General features: G+C 35.5%; 2 long non-coding RNA genes across 2 annotated transcripts; both read right to left on the bottom strand.

The window, feature by feature from the left end:
• Positions 1–3,756: 3,756 nt before the first annotated feature.
• LOC130997081 (uncharacterized) lies at positions 3,757–4,724 on the bottom strand. Its single transcript, XR_009092942.1, has 2 exons — positions 4,610–4,724; positions 3,757–4,009 (listed from the first exon to the last, which is right to left on the bottom strand). It is a non-coding gene; the product is annotated as an uncharacterized LOC130997081 (long non-coding RNA).
• Positions 4,725–13,295: 8,571 nt separating this feature from the next.
• On the bottom strand, positions 13,296–14,287 carry LOC130997080 (uncharacterized). The gene is made up of 2 exons (XR_009092941.1): positions 14,173–14,287; positions 13,296–13,572 (listed from the first exon to the last, which is right to left on the bottom strand). It is a non-coding gene; the product is annotated as an uncharacterized LOC130997080 (long non-coding RNA).
• Between the last annotated feature and the right edge of the window lie 366 nt (positions 14,288–14,653).

The following is a 14,653-nucleotide window of genomic DNA, read 5'->3' as shown; positions in this document are numbered from 1 at the left end:
CTGTTGATTGTCCACATATATACTCATCTTGCCGTTGCTCCTCATTTTACGATCTTTTTATTACCATAAAAAGTGAAAAAGAGCTTTGTCCACATTCCGGAATATTGCAAAAGAATCGAATTTAACTATTACATAATTAATCAAAGTTACTGGGGAACTGCAAACCTATTTGATACCAAATTAAGTTTTCATGTAAATATTTCTACTAGTTACGTAAAAAAAATTAAAATGTATTTGGGTTAGCGATATTTCATGTATATGATGATATCAATTCAAAACCACAAGATATAATCTCTTGTATGTCGAGTTTGTCGTATCATATTTTTCTTATGCAATTTAATTATTTCTTTTATGTGATTTTGCATATTAAGGGCGAGATTTATATATTTAGTGCACATTATAGTATTGATTATCCTCGTCATAACATATAGTATATATTAATTATAAAAGTATATATTTTTATACATTGCCTGACAAAAATTTAATGTGTAAATGTAAGATGTAATGAAATAACTTAAAAAACAATGAAACTTGACTTAATTGAGAAAATACTAATATTTGATTAATAAATTGAAGATTCAAATTACTTAGCATGTGTGAGAGTCCTTTGTACTTTTTTTTAATAATATTTTTTCTTAAAGAAATGAGTAATGGTGTGCAAGTGGAATCTGTTAACCATTAGCCAAGATAAACATAATTAATGAATAGAAATTTATCAAAAAGTAGGTTTATGTATGATGGGAATTGGACTTGGCAATTTCACACGTCAGCGTTTGAAGTGGGCCCCACGTCAATGATTTTTCAATTTTGTTGTTTATATTGAGAAACATCAAGGGCTTATCCTACCGACTTCGCTTTTGGGTCCTCTCATGCACTAATCCAGGATCATAATTAACCGTCAAATTTCGACACAATAATTGTAATATATACTCCCTCCGTCCCAATAAAAGTGGCAACTTTTTTTTGGGCACGGAGATTAAGAAAAGGATTGTTATGTTTTAATTGAGTGTGACCCACCAAAATTAGTGAGTAATTTTTAGAAAGTGGCCTACAATTGATGACCAAATTAGTGAGTAATTTTGACATTTTTAGAAAGTGGCCTACAATTGTTGACCAAATTAGTAAGTAATTGTTGACTTAATTAAAGTAAACTTTTGTCATTTTTAGAAAGTAGCCACTTTTAATGGGACACCCAAAAAGGAAATGTGGCCACTTTTATTGGGACGGAGGGAGTAATAATTAATTTTTTACTTATCCTGCCACATATTATACGAATTGTCATAAAAATACAATGAAAACCACATCCAATAAATCAAACTTTGTGCTTGTAATTTAAAATATGTTTCTTGACAAATGAGTTGGAGTTTTAAATACTACATATAGATAGCCGTTAGCAATGTCTTCAAAGACTAATGACGACGGAAGTATCAACATTGGAGGAATAGAAGGGTTGATTCATTTACAAGTTACAACATGTGTATATTTTATTTTGTACTACCATTTTTTAATCAAGAGAGTAATATATGTACAAATGAGGCTTTTTTTACCACTCCTAGCCGTATAATACTCCCTCCGTCCCATGGAGCATGACCCATTCCTTTTTGGCACGTGAATTAAAAAATTGATATTTTATGTGTTAAGTGTGGTATGTGAAAAAGTGAAAAAGTGAATAAAGTGTAAATTTTTTATCATTTTTAGAAACATGTCAAGCTTCGTGGGACAAACCAAAAAGGAAAGTGGGTCATGTTTCGTGGGACGGAGGGAGTACAATATATTCCATATATCACATATTAGGCATATTATATATATATATATATATATATATATAGGCTAAAGTTCAATGAAGAAGGCCTAAATGTAAGAAAGAAGAGAGAAGTAATCTAATCCGTTGATCTTATCTAATCTAACGGACATGATTTATTCACGTCATGTTCAACGGATTTTTTCGTTGAACATATGGGGGGTCGAAACCCAGAACCCCCAAAAATATTGTATATGTTCACGAATGTTCAACGAAAAAATCCGTTGAACATGGCGTGAATAAATCATGTCCGTTAGATTAGATAAGATCAACGGATGAGATTACTTCTCTCTTCTTTCTTACATTTAGGCCTTTTTCATTGAACCTAACCCTATATATATATATATATATATATATATATATATATATATATATATATATATATAGGAACAAGTTCAAACGAGAATTGATAAATGTGGTGAGAATAGAGAATAATTGCATATATAAGCTGCATGTAATGACTGCATAACGAAATTCAATTAATTAGATAAAAATTTTGCTCCCTTAAGAATTTGAACCCATGTAAAAATTTTGTGCAGTATTATACTGCAGCTTATGCAACACTATATGCTGACTTATGCAATCGTTGGTTAATGAATCCTATTGTTACATCGGCAATGGTGACTCTACTAATTTTTGGAATGACGACTGGATTGGATACTCTATCGCCCGTAAATGTAGGGTTCCGCATTACGTTCAAGAGTTTCTTAAGTATTCGGTAGCAGATTATTTTTATGATGGGATTTGGCACTTCACGCAGGATTTTGTGGACGTCTTCCCTGACGTCGTGTGTGACATTCTGTTGCTCCCTATTGGTGAAGATCAAGACACCCGTTTCTGGAAGCCCTCACTTCATGGTGAAGTCACGGCTTCGCTTGCCTTCGCTCGTCATTGCCATCACTTTCCTGCGGTCCGCTGGGGCAAGTGGATTTGGGAGAAATATATACCCACTCGTCGTTCCATGGTCTGTTGGCGTCTTCTACATCGTCGCCTTCCCACTTTCGACACTCTCATTAGTCAAGGTCTCATTACGCCTAACTATTGCCCCTTTTGCTTCAAAGATAATGAAACTGTAGAACACCTTTTCTGGAGTTGCTGCAATATTCGTCCAATTTGATCAGATTTTTTGAGTTGGTTCAACAAAAGTCATGGCATCAATAACTCGGACATTATGAGCATGTTGGTGGCCGCTTGGGGCTACTCTTTTAGTTCTCAGTTAATGTGTTTCAGGAAGGCGGGAATTATTACTCTTATTTGGAGCATTTGGATGCAGCGAAACAAATGTATCTTTGAGGATGAGAGTTTTGAAGCTAAAAAGATCCTTCACTCGATTAAGGTAGCTTTCCGGGAAATGGAAGATAATTTTAGATTGGGCTCTATGGCAAACACTTGGGAAGATCTTTTGATTTTTACAAAGATTGGGATAAAAGGTTGGGTTGCTCCGCCGCCGGATTTTATAAATGTTTACTAGTGGCCCCCTTCTAATCATTGGATTAAGGTCAATACGGACGGCTCGGGGTTGGGAACGCCGGGCAAGATTGCAGCTAGAGGGGTCTTTCGTGACAATCATAGTACGGTGCGCGGTTGCTTTCATGAAAAAGGAGGGTTTGGCTATGCTTTTGAGGCAGAGCTTCTCGCAGTGATCACTGCTATTCAAATTGCTCATGATCGTCAGTGGTATTATCTATGGCTGGAATCTGATTCTACTTATATTGTTCGCTTACTTCAAGAACGCTCTTTGCTTGTCCCATGGCGTTTCATGGCTTCTTGGAAAAGGATTCTTGCGCTTCTTAATAATTTCCACCTATATGTTTCTCATATCTATCGTGAAAGAAACAAGGTGGTTGTCACAGCCCACTATCCCAATGACGGGTTAACAGGGGTTATGACTTGGGGTGAACAATAAGAAATGGAAATGGACAATTACTTAACATTAAAGTATATGGAAATGTCACTCATAGATAAAATGCTAGGATCATATATGATTATTTGGATACTTATAAAACATACACATAAATGAGAACTGATTAAGGTGGGTTACCCAATAACACGTATCACAATTTCATAACATAAAGTTATCCTAATCAAAGTGTTTTGCAGCGGAAAACGTGTGAGATATACATATGAAGATGTATACTCAAGGTTACATTTCTTGAAATGTCAAAGGAACACCCGCTCAACATCATTCCATTCCATCAGCTGCTCAACCTGCACATTTAGAAATACATGCAGGGCTGAGTATAAAAATACTCAGTGGGCATAGCCGAAAATACAATCATGCATAACATATATATAAATTGAACTGCCATAACAGTAACACACAGGGGTTTTCTTAAATGACCTGTGCTTACTAAAATATTTCTTTCATTTTCATAAAGTCGATCGGCCGATCATTTTCCTTCATATGATCCATATCTGTTCCTTTCTGTCACGCGCCGGGAAGGAGGCCTCCTTACCACGGACGCCAAGACCGGTCGCAAGCGACTCGCGGTCTCCATGAGTGTACACGTTAACCCTAGCTAGCGACCTTTGTCTAGCATAGGATCCCAATTGGATTTCCTTTAAAGTTGGCGAACCAACACAGATAGGATACATATAAAAACATAAACATTTTTGGCAGTCAATCATTTCATAAACATTTCATTTCATTTCATAAACATTTCATTTTCATTTCATAAGAGTCATTTATCATTTGGGCATAATAATAAACTGAAATTAACAGTTAAAATCATCTCATGCATATATTCGTATAAGAGGCCTACGACACGCAGGGGATCTCTATATACGTATAGTAAAAGTAATGCCCACCTGGATAGGCAAAGCCTGAAGATCATAATCACATAACCTGTCTTGGGAAAGCAGTGCTAATCCCCTTGGTCCACAAAGCCTACAAGAAATTCTATTCTTAATAGGTCTCCTTGAATCTAATCTTAAGTCAAAGTGAAGTGCTTAATATTCTAGGATTCACTTAGCCGGGTTTTCAAAATTTAATGAATAAATAATTGAAAACATTTTTCTTGAGTTAAGAACACCAACAATATTCTTACTCATCTTTCTTTAATAATTGGAATTATTATTAAAACCAATTAAATACTTTTATTGCAAAATAAATGCAACTTCATGTCATGCTTAGCATATAATAAGTAATTTACTTAAAATATGCACATAATAATAATATGATATTATTATGAAAATTATCCTTTAAATAAATTAATCAAACTAGTAATAGTTCAATTAATTAAAAATAAGAAAGCCCAATTTAATTAATTGAAGGCAATCCAAAGTCTTTAAAAATAATTAATCAAACTAATTAATAGTCTAATTAAATAAAATAGGGAAGCCATTTATATAGATGAAATAGAGCCCATGCTTAAATAAATAATAGTCCATATAAATTTAAAAGATGAGGCCCAACTCAATAAAATATGAATGGCCCAGACTGAATAAAATAAATCGGGCTCAGCTAAATAAAATTAAAAATCGGCCCAAGCTTTTAAAAAATCGCAGCCCAAATCTATTTAAAAATCGAAGCCCATCACTCATAAAAATCGGCCCAAATACTCGGCCCAAATAAGGAAATAACAAAGCCCAACCTTTAAAATTTTCGGCCCATATGCTCAAGCCCACTCCAAAGCCCAACACCCCCAACCCTTCTCTATCTTCTCCCTATCAGCCGCACACCCTCTCTTATCTCTCATCTCACGACTGCTCTCTCTCCCTCTCGAACTCACGGCCGCACGGCATTAACCGGACACGGCGCCGGCCACCCTCTGACTCCGGCGACGACACGACACCAGCCGTACCGCCGCCTCACACACAGACGCACGCACCCAGCGTCGCCAGTAACCCGCTCAGCCCCCTCTCTCTCTCGACCTCTCTCTCTCAGCCATCATTCCCGCTGCCGCGGCTCCTTCCGGCGAGAAGCCGACGACCGTCCCTTTCCCTCTACCCCATCTTCTTCTCCCTAGTTTTTCCTCTACCTACACAAACTCACGCACGCAGCAGCACCCTTCTCCCTCAGAATTTCGCCACCGCCGAAGTTTGCCGGAGCAACAACGACAGCCGCTGACGACGCTCGGTTCTCCCTCCTCAGGTCGACGGCAGCAAGGCCAAGGTCGCCGCCGTCCTGCAACTCACTCGTCAAACGAGCCGTGCATCCTCTCTATGAGAGCCTCCATTCCAATCCTCTCGACTCGACACAATCGAGCTAGAAGCTCTGACGGGGCCAAGTTCAACACAGGTTCCCGACTAGACCGCCCTCTCCTCCTTCCTCCTTCCTCTGGAACTCCGGCGATAGCAGCGAGAACCGCCACCGACCGCCGCTGACTCCGACTCTCCTCTACTTCTCCGACCGTGGCCGAGCAACAGCAGCCAAGGCCGCCGAGCTCTGGCCTCCCTCTTCCACTCTCGCCGTGGCCGGGCGACAGCAGCGCCGCTGCCGTGCCGTGCCTCCGTCCACCTCCCGACTCAATTCACACAGCCACCACACTCGTCTACCCGACTCGACACAGCAGTTCGAAAACAAGGAATAAAATTTAAAGTTTCGAACTCAACTTCTTCTCCTTTCATCTCAAACATGCATCATATATGTATGTATATATGCAGATATATATAAAGCTTGTATCTTTTACAGTTTTGCAAAATGTAAATTCATTCGTGGTTGATTGGAATAGCACAAATCAAAGCTTGAATCTTACTGTGATAGCAAAATCAGGTAAAGGAAGTTCAAGATGGAACCTTAAGAAATGTCTGTAGGTTGAATCTGATGAAGCTTGGCTGAGTCTGAAATCTTGAATCTAAATTCCCCCTTGCGAAAGTAGTTTGTGAAATGGAAGCATGAAGTTGGATCAATCCAGCTATGTTAAGTTTGCAAAAAGAAGGGAGTAGGTGGGTGTGAGAGGGAGTAGGTGGATGGAAGTAGGTGGGAGAGTAATATAAAATAAGGTCTTCCGGGTTGTATTATGAAAACTGTAATAATCGTTCAGTGTTCGTTTAAATAAATAGCTCGTGAAAATACTTGAATGCTAAATTAAATAAATATGCAATGCATATAATTTATTTACTAAATTTACAAATGCTTTTGTAAATCATTTTTGTTGGAATTAAAATAAATTCTTTTTTTTTTTTTATATCCGGCGTGAATCATCTTACTTCTAAATTTCGAAAATAAATTCTAAATTTAACTCAGGGAAACGGGGTATTACATTCCTCCCTCCTTATAAAAATTCCGTCCTCGGAATTGCATATCTGGTATTCTATCTTGTGATACTAGTCATTCGTTTCATTAATCTCTTTTGTGGCCTTTTCCATCCTGTGATGGTTCCACTACATGACGAGAACAATATTATTGCCTCGTAAAACTTGAATCTTGCGATCAAGTATCTGGACTGATTTCTCATCACAACTTAGGTCCTGGCTAGGACTACTTTATCTTACTTAATCACATGCTTTCTTAATTGCGAGGTGTTATACGTATTGTATACATCCACAATGCTTGGTGGCAGAGCCAACTTATAGGCTACAAAGACCTAACTTATCTAAGATCTCAAAAGGTCCTATATAACGGGGTCGTAACTTGCTCCTCTTTCCAAAACGTATAACTCCCTTTGAGGGAGAGACTTTGAGGAAAATTCGATTCCCAACATTAAATTCTAATTCCGATTGGCGTTTATCGGCGTAAGACTTTTGTCTATCTTGAACTTCTTTAATTCTTTGCTTAATGTGGTCGACCTTCTCAACCATCTATTGGACCAGTTCAGGACCTAACAGCTTTCTTTCACCCACTTCATCTTAGTAAAGTGGTGAACTACTTTAATTGTTTCCTTCGTCCTAAGTCACCTTCTCAGATTTGACTAGGGAATTCTAATATCAAACTTTTCTCATCATCTTGGTAACTTTCACTTAAAGATTAATGGCACTCCTTCTGCCATGTAAACTCATTTTCTCATTTTCAAATGATTATTTAATGGGGGTTTCTAAGTTTCTATTGTGGTGGCGTTCCAACTTATTCTTGCTGTAGCTTCTGGTACTTTAGCCAAAGCATTCACTCTCTTAACTTGAGCCTACTAGCCTTGGGGTTGGGTTATACCTTAAGTTTAGTTCTAGTGTTTTTTTTTTTTTTTTTTTTTTTTTTTTTTTTTTTTTACCTCCATCTTGAGGTGGTGTACATATCTTGTTTGTGCGTGAACTTTTTCCTTCTCCAATTGTTGTAGTGACTCGGTGGTGAGAGTCTCGTTCATTGCTTGTTCCTTCATAATATCTCCTTAGTTTACTAGGGAAATTGAAAATCTCATGCCGCGATTCATTTACGAACTTCTTTACGCATTTCTCATTATTCATTTATAAATGACTTAAATAAGCATTTTAAACTCCATTAAAATGGAATTGATTTAAAACATTTTAATCCTTTTAAAATCCATACTCATAAAGCCTTAACTCATGCTCTATCTCATATTCTATCTCTTTACTCATCTCAAATCCTTAAGTTCAAGGATAGGTTTCAAGAAAATCATGGTACTAAGTCTCGATTTATCTCTCATATAAGGCTCGTCTAATCTCATTCAACACATAGACAACACAATCACATAAGGCACATAAGAAAACACAATCAAACATTATCAAAACATGCTCTGTTTTTACACTGACTCAACTTCAAAATCTAATCTGTTCTTACTCCGACACCTCCTGGACTCGAGACTCATACCAAAAGAAAGGTCATCGAGTCTATTTTCATATAAAAAAAAAGTAGAGTCAAAAACTCGAAGTATTGTAGGAGATATGACTGTTTTACTACAGTCTACCATATTCGGCAGTTTTGAGCAATCGAAAACTTGGATTTTTGAAAAATAGTAAATGTTGTCAAACTGGGCTCACATTTTGTGGATATCTAGCTAACACAATAAGGTTAATACCATAAAAATTTTGGAAAGCTAGATCACACAGGAAGCTACTGAAATGAATGACTCTTTCCCCTGCTCTCTGAAACTCTCGGTAGTAATGTGCAGTTTCGGTTTTGTATTTTATAAAAATAGTAAACGAAGTCCAAATGACTTGAAATTTTACCGATGTTCTCAAGACTCATGTAGAGACTTGGTATAAAATTTTCAAAGCTTTTTGACATTGAAAAACCGTCGATCACAGTAGGTCAGTAGGCCTACGAAATTCACCAAAATCTCATCTCAAACTCTTAAAATACTCAACTCAATATTCCTTCAAGGAAACTCATCAAAGCTCATTTTAAACACATATAACACTCACAAACATTCAAGCACATTATAATGCTCATCATACTCAAATCTTAACTCTCTTCTTACATCATAACCTCAAATCTCTAGTAAAACGTTTCAATGAACGCATCATTAAAATTCTCTTTTCATTTTCATGCACAAAATTACTCAATTATTCAAACATGATCTCATTCATCATATAAATCATTATACACATATAGATTCCCTTTTATCATGTACTAAACTCTAATGAAACTTCATGTATCATCATAAAACTCTTAATAAAACATGACAAACTTTCACATAATGGTCATAAAGCAATTAAACCTCATTTTATCAATCATCGACTTCTCAAAATATGAAAACTCAAAAATTCATATAAACTAAACTAAGTCAAAAATTTTCTTAGCCAACAAAAGACTTACTCAAACATAATTATACACTAATATCATGCTCAAATACATATATCTTAAGCCAAAATCACTTAAATAACACATAGGCAAAAAGTCCTAATTTTTATTAAACTAAACTCTTTTGAAAATATCACTAATCATGTATAACCTATTTATCAGATCATAGTTCTAACATCCTAGGTTACCAATTAGCACAAATCAACATCATAAAACAAGATCACATATAGATACATATGTATGTCATCTTCTTCCTCAAACTAACACTTTTCATTTTTCATTTCTCAACCTCAAGCTTCAATCTCATCCATCATTAATCATCTAGATCATCTCATAAACTCAAATCCATCATCAATACATCAATTGATCCATAGGATCTCAACATCCCAATTTTAGGTAAACTAACCTAATAGAAAAATCTATATCTCATGGCTAATCATCAAGATATTCATATATATTAACTCAATAATCATCAATCATCATATAAATCATCGACTCACAATTTCCCAATTTTTTTTGTAAACTAAACTCAATCGACTTTCACATCTCAAAGCATATACTTTCACAACACACATCAATCATCAACAAACACCACATAGATCTCATTTTTATTTTTATTTATTTTTCCCAAATCAAGGAAAGAAAAAGAAAATTTTTGAAGGGTAAAGACCCATTTTTTTGAAAATTTTAAGAACAAGGGAGAGGTGATTTTCTTTCTTCATACAACATCATTCAAGCAAGATTTATGGAATACATGACCACTTACCCAAATTTCTCACCAAAACTCACATTTTCTCACTCTAGCTTGGAAGCCTTTCTTCAATGATTCTCTTGAATATAAGTAGCTAGGATGTGTTTATGGAAGATTTTAGAGTGGATTGAGATGTTTTGTAAAATTTTTGGAAGCTCCGAAGGTCTCTTCAATAGAGGAAAATGGAGGAAAGTGAGAGAAAGAGGGAGAGAGGTGTTGGTCGAAAATGATGAGTGAGTAGTGAGAGAGGATTTTGCAAGATTGTAAATGATCTTGTGATCTTTAAAGAGGATTTTGTAATCTTAAGGAAATATTGGCAATTAATGCCTTGATCTCTCTCTCTCTAATCTCTACACTATCTCTCTAATCTCTACACTCTCTTCAATAATCTCTACACTTGGCAAATTGTGGTATTTAGTCACATGGTAGGGAAATTAAAGTAATAGTGTGAGAAGGGTGATCAAAAATAAATCACAAAACTATGGAAATGTACTAATTAATAAAATACCAATACATAATTATTCATGTGACCACATAAAATAATTATAGCACTAATATTAGTGCACTCACTCAATTATAATATTCCTCTCATAGAAAAAATAATTTTAAAACAAAATATATGCTTGGAAATATTTTCATTAACCGGCATTCTTTGATTTCTCGGTAAAAATAAACTGCACTTGCTTTAGAAACTTAATTAAAATTCCAAGTGCTAATATCCTCAAATAAAAATCATAATAACTTGCTCACAATGACATACGTAACAAAACTCACATAATCAATCAGTCACGTAATTTCACATAATATCACGTCAAAGCAGTCGGCAAACACAGACAAACTAGACGTCTCTCCGACCGATTTTTTTTTTTTTTTTTTTTTATCAAGGTTTTTCACTCTTTCTTTCTCGACTCTATTTCCAACTCATTATTCCTATTTTCTTAATAGGACAGTCAATCTCTCTGACATCTCAGTATTCTCAATAGTGTTAAGACACTATCTCACAACATAGGGAAAAGTACGGGGTGTTACATGTACTATCAAATTTAGATAAAATTCATGACTTCATGCATAATTTAAAATTCATGTGGCTCATACACTTAACTCACCAATTAAAACTTATGCACCACATTTATAAAAATTTTCCTTTAACTAAGCACATTAAAACACATATATAATGATTAAATCACATCAGATAAATCAAACCAGTTTTTATTATAAATGGATGCCGAATCCTAATTATTAATAATTAAGCCCTTAATCAGGGATTAAAAGTCGGGGTATGACATACTATCCACTTTAAAAGAAGTTTCGTCACGAAATTTGTATTACAGGAAATAATTCTGGGTATTTTTCCTTCATGCTAAACTCGAGTTCTCACGTCGCCTCTTCTTGGTCATGGTGCTTCCAAAGAACTATTACTAAAGGTATCGACTTATTCCTTAGTACTTTAACTTTCCGATCTAGAATAGATTCGGGTCTCTCCTCATATCAATTGGATTCCTAATTCCAATTTATATACATGAGATTTACTTGAGAATAAGTTCCCTCGTCCTTTTTCGGCGGTTCATTTTGCTCCTACCTCATTCCTAGGGCTCATCTACGGGGTATTTTTTTTTTTTCCAAAGACTAAAATAGTCATCAACCCATTTCTTGTTACCTATCACATGAATAACACTTTCCTATGAATTTATCTTAAAACTATCATAGACCAATTAACTTAAGTCCTCGTACTCGAACACTATATTACGGTCTCAGCTTGGACTCTGAATTTCTATCATAATGAGTGGTCGATATCATTTATAGGACAAAAACTAATCTCAACCAATCACAATGAGACACAATAATATGAAGTCATAGTTTGGGTAGTATACTACATCGGTAGACTAACATTTCTTGGTCTTATCAAACAAGGGGATCTATTATGACAACTCACGAGTTGCAAGGCTCAAACTCAACACAACATCAAAGCAAGGTGTTGTAGAAATTGTTCAAGAGAATCAAAAGAATGACCAGAGGGTATGAAACGATTAACTACTAGGTCGAACAAAATGACCTCGAGTAAGAACCCATCTGGCTTTTCAACCGAAAGTTGAAACACATGGGTTTTCAACCCAAAAGACGTCTACTGAGATTTGGATCATGTGGACTGGCCAGGTCCAACATCATCACCTCCCAGTCACACGGGAAACATCGTCCCGAACTTGGAGAGCCATGAACATACTATACATAACAAAGCATAAGTTTATCATGACAACTAAACTTATCTTAAGGTTCCTTATCCTATTGATCTCAAACCCCAAACCTCTCTTAAGACATATACACACAGACATACGTACACAGACAAAACACACTATTCTTAAAATCTATACTATAGAAAAAGTCGATTTGATATTCCGTCGTACTTCCGTTGCACTTGAACATTTGAACGTAGAGACTATGGTTCAACCTTTGATGCAACGTTTACCTTGAATTCGTCTCGTATTTTCATTCTGTGCTTTTCCTTTACCTCGTACATATCTTTTCATTCCTCTTTGTAGTTCAAAAGAACCATCATTTTCTTAAGGGAGCTGAGACGTTCTAAGTTCTCTTTCATTCTTCTAAATCATTACCTTAAGAATCTAGATTGTAGAGATATCCTACTAATCTAGTAGTCTATGTTCTTTTGAAATTGTGATCATGCATCTTATAGCAATCTATGTTCTCTGGGAAAACATATGTCACTTTTCTATCATTCATCTGATCATAACATCATAGACTGCGAAAATATGCCATGAAAGGCAAAACATTCAACATTTCATCATAACATGCTCTTCACATAAACATATTCATGAAGCATTTTAGAACATTAACATCTTTAAAACGTTGAAACTGCAGTTACCTTCTTTCCTTGATTGAGCACGATGCAATGGAGTGTTGAGCGGTGCCGTATGAACCCGTGTAAGTCTAAAGAATCAAACTAGACTCGACTCTTTAGAATAAGGTTTCTAGGGCCAGAGCGAACGAACCGCTCTGATACCACTCTGTCACAGCCCACTATCCCAATGACGGGTTAACAGGGGTTATGACTTGGGGTGAACAATAAGAAATGGAAATGGACAATTACTTAACATTAAAGTATATGGAAATGTCACTCATAGATAAAATGCTAGGATCATATATGATTATTTGGATACTTATAAAACATACACATAAATGAGAACTGATTAAGGTGGGTTACCCAATAACACGTATCACAATTTCATAACATAAAGTTATCCTAATCAAAGTGTTTTGCAGCGGAAAACGTGTGAGATATACATATGAAGATGTATACTCAAGGTTACATTTCTTGAAATGTCAAAGGAACACCCGCTCAACATCATTCCATTCCATCAGCTGCTCAACCTGCACATTTAGAAATACATGCAGGGCTGAGTATAAAAATACTCAGTGGGCATAGCCGAAAATACAATCATGCATAACATATATATAAATTGAACTGCCATAACAGTAACACACAGGGGTTTTCTTAAATGACCTGTGCTTACTAAAATATTTCTTTCATTTTCATAAAGTCGATCGGCCGATCATTTTCCTTCATATGATCCATATCTGTTCCTTTCTGTCACGCGCCGGGAAGGAGGCCTCCTTACCACGGACGCCAAGACCGGTCGCAAGCGACTCGCGGTCTCCATGAGTGTACACGTTAACCCTAGCTAGCGACCTTTGTCTAGCATAGGATCCCAATTGGATTTCCTTTAAAGTTGGCGAACCAACACAGATAGGATACATATAAAAACATAAACATTTTTGGCAGTCAATCATTTCATAAACATTTCATTTCATTTCATAAACATTTCATTTTCATTTCATAAGAGTCATTTATCATTTGGGCATAATAATAAACTGAAATTAACAGTTAAAATCATCTCATGCATATATTCGTATAAGAGGCCTACGACACGCAGGGGATCTCTATATACGTATAGTAAAAGTAATGCCCACCTGGATAGGCAAAGCCTGAAGATCATAATCACATAACCTGTCTTGGGAAAGCAGTGCTAATCCCCTTGGTCCACAAAGCCTACAAGAAATTCTATTCTTAATAGGTCTCCTTGAATCTAATCTTAAGTCAAAGTGAAGTGCTTAATATTCTAGGATTCACTTAGCCGGGTTTTCAAAATTTAATGAATAAATAATTGAAAACATTTTTCTTGAGTTAAGAACACCAACAATATTCTTACTCATCTTTCTTTAATAATTGGAATTATTATTAAAACCAATTAAATACTTTTATTGCAAAATAAATGCAACTTCATGTCATGCTTAGCATATAATAAGTAATTTACTTAAAATATGCACATAATAATAATATGATATTATTATGAAAATTATCCTTTAAATAAATTAATCAAACTAGTAATAGTTCAATTAATTAAAAATAAGAAAGCCCAATTTAATTAATTGAAGGCAATCCAAAGTCTTT

The sequence above is a fragment of the Salvia miltiorrhiza genome, chromosome 8 (assembly GCF_028751815.1).
Source record: "Salvia miltiorrhiza cultivar Shanhuang (shh) chromosome 8, IMPLAD_Smil_shh, whole genome shotgun sequence".
In the NCBI taxonomy this organism is placed as follows: domain Eukaryota; kingdom Viridiplantae; phylum Streptophyta; class Magnoliopsida; order Lamiales; family Lamiaceae; genus Salvia; species Salvia miltiorrhiza.
Note: the sequence above shows the minus strand (reverse complement) of the source record. Positions and strands in the feature narration are given on the sequence as shown.